This window comes from Mesoplodon mirus (assembly GCF_964341445.2).
Source record: "Mesoplodon mirus genome assembly, chromosome: 18".
Lineage (NCBI taxonomy): Eukaryota > Metazoa > Chordata > Mammalia > Artiodactyla > Ziphiidae > Mesoplodon > Mesoplodon mirus.
In genome coordinates, this window is record NC_138994.1 from 15,899,868 (window position 1) to 15,907,978 (window position 8,111).

Sequence of the window (8,111 nt, forward strand, 5' to 3'; positions counted from 1 at the left end):
TAGTAACTCTCCTTGGGAAAGCAGTCATGCCTATCTCCACTTCACACACTGCATGAGCTCTCCCTACACCAGGGCCCCTCTCTGGCTGGCCTGCCCAACCACAGGACAATCAGGCTTTTAGCCAGGCAGTTACAGTAAGCCAGGCCCGCCCTTCCTTACAGGGGGTACCACTGCTCCCCTGCCCGAGCCTCGGTTCCCAGAGAGGAGACAACAGGGGATCAAGAGCCCCTTACCAGCCTGGTATGCTGGGGTTGGCTCTTAACCCCACCTGCAGGACATGCTGGTTTTCCCAGCGATTTCCAGGGGCCACTTAGTCCTGGCAACCAACCGGTCCAAGCTGCAAAGGGCAGCTGAAGCAGCAACTAATGTTCAGGAGAGGCTGACTCACTTCAGCCAGGCTGGGCCCTCTGTTAATATTCTTGGACCTCAGCCTGGGATTCCTGCAGGTTCCGACAGCAAGTTGAACCATCCTTTTGTATAAGGCGGGTTCCAAGGTAACCCTGAGGGGAAAGGAGGTGGGGAGAGCCCTGGCAAGGGTGTTGATCCACCCGAAGCTCCAGGCCTGGGGGACAGGATGTTGACAAGGAGGACCTAACTCATCCCAGGCCTGATTGAGGAGGGAGGGGGGAGAAGGGAAAGAGGACCCCATCTACAGCGCACAGGGCACATTACATAATTATTCTGTTTTAATCACAACCACCCTGTATGGTAGATATGACTAATCGCTGGTTAATAGATAAGGAAACTGAGGCTGGGAGAGGTTAAGGAGGTAAGCGGGTGGGTGGAGGTCGGTGAGGGCTGGTGGCTGCATGGGCAAAAAGTGAGGTCAGGCACCTTTTAAACTCTCAGCCTCGTGGTCCAAGGAGGGTAACAGCGGGCAGCCTGTGCTGGTCCCCACCCTCCCCCCGCGAGGCGCACCTCTTGGTGGGCAGGGCAGGCACAGAGCCTCCTCAGGACACCCTGGTCCAGGACTGCATCTGCCTGGGACACCGCGGGGGCGGGGGGCGGGCTCGGGTTGGGGTGTCCCTGGAGGCGGGTCCCTGCCACCCTTCCCCCGCCGGCGGGATCTCCCGACTCCCCTGCCCCAGGCGGGGCCCCGCGCCACGGTCCGGGCGCGCCTCGGTTTCACCACCCCCCTTCCCGGTGCGTGCCCATGGCAACCGCTCCTCTCCGGGCCACGTTTAAAGGGGAAGTCTACACACACGCACATGCCCCATCGCGCCGCCAGCTGCGGATTCCTCAGCCCTTCCATCAGCGCGGCCGGCCCCCGACGACGGGCTTCCTCGCGGACTGTGAGGTCAGCGCCCCGCCCCGCCACCCCGCGGCTGGCCCCGCGCCCGGCATCCCGGCCCCCGGTCCCCGGTCCCCGATCCGTGCCGCGCACCCGGGTGCCCGTTCCCCGGCGCGTCCCCGAGCTGGGGCGGTCCCTCGCGCCCGCCGCCCCCGGGCCTCCAGGCCGAGCCCTATTTCGGGCGCTGGCGCCGCGGGCCGGGGCAGCCCTGCCCGGAAGGGAGGCTATTCTGGGCCGGGCAGCCCAAGCAGCTGCGGCCCCAGGGCTTCCCGGCAGGGTGCGCGCCCGGGACAGAGGGCACTCTGGGGCAGGGCTCCCCTCCCTCCCCACCGTCCCACCTTCCTCCCAGGCCGCGCCCAGCTCCCTCCTCTATTTTGGCCAGACCCAGGTCCTTCCCTAGGCCGGGTACATTCTCTGGTGCCAGGTCACTGACAGAATGTCCAGAGCCTGTGGCCACGGTGCTCCCTCATCCAGTGTCCACCACGCAGGTGCTGGCGCCTGAGCCTCTCCGCCCCTCTGCTCCCATCTCTCGGTCTGGGGTGGTCTTCCCAGCACCCTGTGCTTGCCTGGGCACAGCCAGTGTCCCCATGTGTCCCATTTGCCTTCCCTTCCTGACTACCGCCCATCACCCATGTGTCCATATGGTTCAGTGTTGGATTCCCAGTGCCCAGCACAAGGATGGGTGCCCCCCAAATGGTCATTAAATGAAAGTTGTTAAACTGTCACATCGAGGACACCAAACTCCAGCCCCTTGGGATCTTTTTACATCCTATCCAGCTAACCCATCAGATGAGCATATGCTCCAGCTGGCCCCTGGATCCCTTCCCCCACCAGAGGGAGTGGCCGCTTCCATGGGTAGCCTGGGCTTGGTGGTTGAAGCCTTGAGCATCTGCACATGTGGCCCTGGTGCCCTTGGGTCTACTCTGTAACCTTAGGACCCATTGCTGGACTCATCAGGGCCACACTCTTCCATCTGTGAACCAAGATAAGAATATTTGTGGCCTATCCCACATCATGGTTATAAGGAGACAAAATATATGCGACACCATCAGACCGCAAGTCACATTCATTATCTAACCTAACCTAAATCCCATCTGAGCACACTCAGGGAAGAGGAGGGAAACTAACATTGCCAGATTCTCTGCTAGGTGCTTTATTTATTTAAAAAAAAATTTTTTTAGGTGTTTTAAATACATCATGTTGTTTAGCCCAGCACTAATCAAACTTTGTCAGCAGAAGCCACTTGGATCTTGTTAAAATGCGGAGGCCCTGAGATGCTGCATTTCTAACCAGCCCCAGGTGGTCTTCATCCTGCCAGCACCGTGTGCACCACGTTAGAAGAAGGGAGGGGGAATCCACACAGGGGTCCACACAGTGGTCCTACTGGTGTTCAGATGAAGCATTTGAGGTTTAAAGAGATTAAGTGGCTTGCTTCAGTAACGAGGCCAGCGCCCAGGCCCAGCTGGCCCACAGAACGTCCTCTGCCCCTCGAGCCTTAGGTGCAGGGTCCTCAGATGCCCCACTTTTAGCCCCAGACTTTTCCCCCCTGCAGTTTACGCCCCGCAGCTTTTCTTTCAAATTATCGCACTAATACCTGTGAGTAAAACATGTGTACCAAATGTATACTTAAACTCAGTGAAAATAAATTAAAAAATCAATTGTATGTTAATAAAAAATAAAACATCCCCATGCCCAATTCCTCTCACCTCACTCCCCAGAAAAAGAAATATGGTCTACAGGACTTCCCTGGAGGTCCAGTGGTTAAGACTCCGCACTTGCGATGCAGGGGGCACGGGTTCAGTCTCTGGTCGGGGAACTAAGGTCCCACATGCCGCGTGGCATGGCCAGAAAATAAAGTAAAATAAAAGTCATCTTAAAAAAAAAAAGGAGGGCTTCCCTGGTGGCGCAGTGGTTGAGAGTCCGCCTGCCGATGCAGGGGACACGGGTTCGTGCCCTGGTCCGGGAGGATCCCACATGCCATGGAGCAGCTGGGACCGTGAGCCATGGCTGCTGAGCCTGCGAGTCCGGAGCCTGTGCTCCGCAGTGGGAGAGGCCACAACAGTGAGAGGCCCGCGTACGGGGGGAAAGGAATATGGTCTACAGTTTACCACCAATGCTTTTTGGTGCCATATAGTTTTGTTTACACCTTGGGTTGGCCAGGGTTAACACTGTGGGATATGGGTAAAAGGTCAGGCAAAAAGCCACCAGACCTGGGATGGAAATCGTGAGAGAGAGAGAGAGAGAGAGAGGGAGGGAGAGAAAAAGAGAGAGAGAGAGAGAGAGAGAGAGAGAGAGAGAGAGATCAAGCGAGGGAAGAAAGTGTGGTTCAAATATGGGCCCAGGACGAGTCAGGAAACCACTTTCTCCCCAGGGCCCTTTACTTCCATCTTTCAGGGCAAGCTGGAACAGGTGAGGGGAAACCCAGCTACAGGGGCACCCTGGCTCATGAATAAGTAATGGCCACCAGATGCTTTGACTCACTCGTCAATAGATAGTTGACTTCCTGACAGAGAGGCTAGCGCCTTCACACTGACACATGTAAGTGAACGGGTAATCAATTGACAATTAATTACAAGTGGAAGTTACTGGGAATCCAGAACTGCTCATTCGAAACTCCGTGGGGAAGGAAGGCCGCGTTTTCCAGATGTGCATCTGTGTCAAAGGCCAGAGCTGCAGCGGAAATACTCCAAGTGGTGTCCTAGTTTCCTGAAAGAATAGCATTTGCCCAGTCTTGAGGGGGCTTACTGTCCGGGGGGGGCAGTGGCCCTGGGGCCAGAGTGTGTGGGAACTTGGCTGGCGAGGTCAGGTCCTGGTCCCAGCAGCCACTCACTGCCAGTGAGGGTGGGGACACCCTGCAGAGGGCCCTGGATCCCTGGCCTGATACTTGGTAGGTGCTCAAGGTGGGGGAGGGGGGAGGGGGGTTACTCCTTTGCCCCTCCTTTCACCTGCTCAGCCCCACTGGGTGCCCCAAATCTATTCCTCAATTCTGGGGCTGAAAAGGGGCTTACAAGTCTAGTTTCCTTTCAAGACAAACATTTCCTCAGGCTTGGGTAACTGGGGAAAAGTCACAGGTCTCATTTCTGAGAGGGAAGGAGGCCCACACCATGGGGGCAGGGCTGGGGGAGAAGGGGAGGGAGGACTGGGAAATCTCACGGCTCTCACTTCTGCTTTGCGGGTTATGGGCGCTGAGCTGCCCATAGCCCTCTCCTCTCATAACTTCCTCTGAAGAGCGCACTGACCATTTGCATATGTCTCATTGAAATTCCCGATCAGAGCTCACCGTCTCCTCCCCTCGGCCCCCAGAGGGTAGCTGGAACTTCACTGGGGAACCAAAGACTGGGGACAAGTGGCCCTGGGACAGCGCTGATAGCCCCAAACCTTCCCCGGCTGATTCACCCTTATTCAGTAGACGGACCATTTTTCCTAGAATGTTGCAACAGGGGTATTAGGGTTTTTCCAGAACTTTCCACCCTCGATGACCCAACTCTGAACCCCTCAAGTGGAACTCAAGATGACTGTCACTGGCAAGGGCTGGGCACTTGCCCTCTGACCTCGGTGTCCCCTCCGTTTTATGCTTTCTCACAGAGCAGAGCTCAAGTCTCCTGAGAACGGCCCCATTGTGCATCCAGCCATGCACACAGCAGGCTCTTGGCCTGTGTTTTGCTTTCTTAATACATATTTGTTTAATGGATGGGATGACTGGAAATTACTTACCCCTGATGAAGAAACAGGAAGGCAACACCACTTTAAAATTCTTTAAAAAAAACACAAAACTATCCTGATTTTACCTGCTTCATCTTTTTGCTCCTTCATTTTAGGTTGTAAGCTCTCCAATTCCAAACTTAAGTTCTTAGTCATTAGATTCTAAGCTCTTTGAGGGCAAGGCCAATTCTCATCTATCTTTTCTCTCCCCAATCCCCGGTTCATAGTCACATAGTCGGTGCCCAGTAGATTTTGTTATATTGGATCACGTTGCCTTTCTTAGCCATTATTTAGAAAGCCAACCCCTTATAGAGCCAGGCATAGCATCAACAGTTAATCTTGGGCTGAGTTGACAGATCACAGTGGCGGTGGGGATGATGATGGTCTTTATTCCAGTGAAGAGGCTGATGTTTGAGCTCCAGGAAAGGAATTTTCCTTCTTTCTTTCTTTCTTTTTTTTTTTTTAATATTTATTTATTTACTTGGCTGCACCGGCTCTTAGTTGCGGCATGCAGGATCTTCATTGCAGCATGCAGAATCTTTAGTTACGGCATGCATGCGGGATCTAGTTCCCTGACCAGGGATCAAACTCGGGCCCCCTGCATTGGGAGCATGGAGTCTCAACCTCTGGACCACCAGGGAAGTCCCCAGGAAAGGAACTTCATTGTGGGGGGTCACTTGCAGGTGATTTCCTGTGGGTTAATGATAGCTAAGGGGAGAGACACTGGGATTTTTCAGATGGGTTCCCTACACTTTAGGGGACGTTTTTCCAAAAAGTTCAGGGAAACTCTGGCCCAAAAAAGCTATAGGCCCTAGGAGTGAAAATGGGTCAAGGAAAATCATGAACTAGGAAAAAAAATCCACAGATCAGACAATCTAATTGCAAGTGAGCTCTATGAGAAAAGAGTGCTGGTGGCTGGGGTACTAAAGAAAACACTTCTAGGGACTTGCCTGGAGGTCCAGTGATTAGGACTTGGCGCTTTTCACCGCCGGGGCCCGGGTTCAATCCCTGGTTGGGGAACTAGCTGCATGGCGAGGCCAAAAAACAAAAAAACAAAAAAAACCACACTTCTAGGGAACTGAGGTCATATTTCAAAAAGATGAGGAGAGAAGGGAGGAAGGGATGGAGGGCTCTCCACCAACAGTGATCCCTCAGGGGCAGACCCAGTCCTTAGGGGAGAAGACTGAATTGTGTCCAGTAAAGGAAGAGGAGAAGAGAGAAAACTGCCTTGATTGAGCACCTACTGTGTACTGGCCCACCCCCAAACTCTGTCAGTCTCACCCAAGCCCTAAAGAGCAGGGGCTTTTGTATCTTTCTCACTAGGGAGCCACGCAAGGCAGCCACAACCTCACCCCTTCCCCAGATGGCCTCCCAAGGCCATGCGGACCTGCTCCAAGCTTACCTGCTTCTCAATCAAATTCAGAAAGAAAGGAGGGCCGGGGGAGGCTAGAGAGAACTGAAGTCCGAGAGAGGAGCGGAGACCAACTGTGAGAGTGGGCAGGGAGGCTCTGAATCAACTTGTGTCAGCCCAGGGCAAGGCCATCACCATCCTGAGACCGTGGGGATGGGAGGGGGGAGCTCACAACCCTGGCTGCACTTTCTCTCATCCCTGAGATTGGGCGAGGGACCAGAAGATGGGCAAACCAGGCCCCACTGGGGCAGAAACCAGACTTGGGAAACTAGAAACCAGCGAGTATGATGTTAATCACCAGCAAAACTCTAGAATGGATCATTAAATAAATTCATTTACTCATGCCCTTAGTCAACAAATATTTACGGAGTGTGTCTAAGTACAAGCTACTGTGTTAGGCATTAAATTGGGGTGGACTGTTCCCTAAAGGATCTTAGTGGCTACGAGCAGGGAGAAGATTGTGTATAATTTTTGTAATGGAAATAGGTTCACATGAGAAGTATAGATAAACACTGTGGGGATTCAGAGGATACTTAGAAAAGGCAGAGTATAAGATCTGAACTTAGTTTCAGGGAAGGAACAAGGCATGTTCATAATAGGTTTATGTAGCAAGGTTTATAAAGGCAAAAAAATTGGAATCCAGTAACGTAGGGTCTGTTGAATAGATGTCCTGATAATGGAATACGACACAGCCAATCAAAATAGTTTACCTGTACACTTATTCATATGTGAAGATATTCACAAAACATTAGTAAGGTAAAGAAGCAGATAACAAAAGAGTATTTAGGTATGATGGCATTTTTATGAGTTTTTTGGCATACATACTTCTAGACATTTTTAGAAACTTGTAGAAATATATACCAAAATGTTTGAAGTGCTTATCTCGGCCTAGGGAGATTTGGAATGCTTTACAATTCTTTTTCATCTATCTGGAAATGATAATAAAATGAATACTGACTATCCTTTTTTCAAGGATAAAAAAAAATTGTAACTTACTATTAGCAACTCAGGCCAAATAAGTCCTTTCTTCTTTGACAGGATTGTCAGATCATAGAAATACTATGGATAGGGAATTCCCTGTTCCCTGGCAATTCAGTGGTTAGGACTCCACGCTTCCACTGCAGGGGGCCCGTGTTCAATCCCTGGTCGGGGAACTAAGATTCCACAAGCTGTGCAGCTCGGCCAAAAAAAAAAATTGCTATGGATATAGAATACCTTGATTCCATTAGAACATTCAGCTTTCTGTGATCGCCTTATGGAAGACATTGAAACAGTTAGCCTTGAAAATAGCATGGTTAGGTTGTAGCAGGTAGAAAGAATTACTAAAAACAAAACAAAAAGCATAGGACTTCCCTGGTGGGCCAGTGGTTAAGACTCTGTGCTTCCACTGCAGGGGGTGAGGGTTTGATCCCTGGTCAGGGAAGTTCCGCATGCAGCAGTGCAGCCAAAAAGGAAAAAAAAAAAAAAAAAGGAATTGTATGGGACTTCCCTGGCCATCCAGTGGTTGAGACTGGGCGCTTCCACTGACAGGGACATGTGTTCGATGCCTGATGGGGGAACTAAGAGCCCGCCTGCCTCTCAGTGCGGCCAAAACACAAACAAACAAACAAACAAAAAACCAAACAAAGCAATTGATTAGGAAACAATGTCCACCTGGAGGTAAGTCTTTAGAGATGTGCCACAAGTCTCTGGCCTTGCGGAATATTT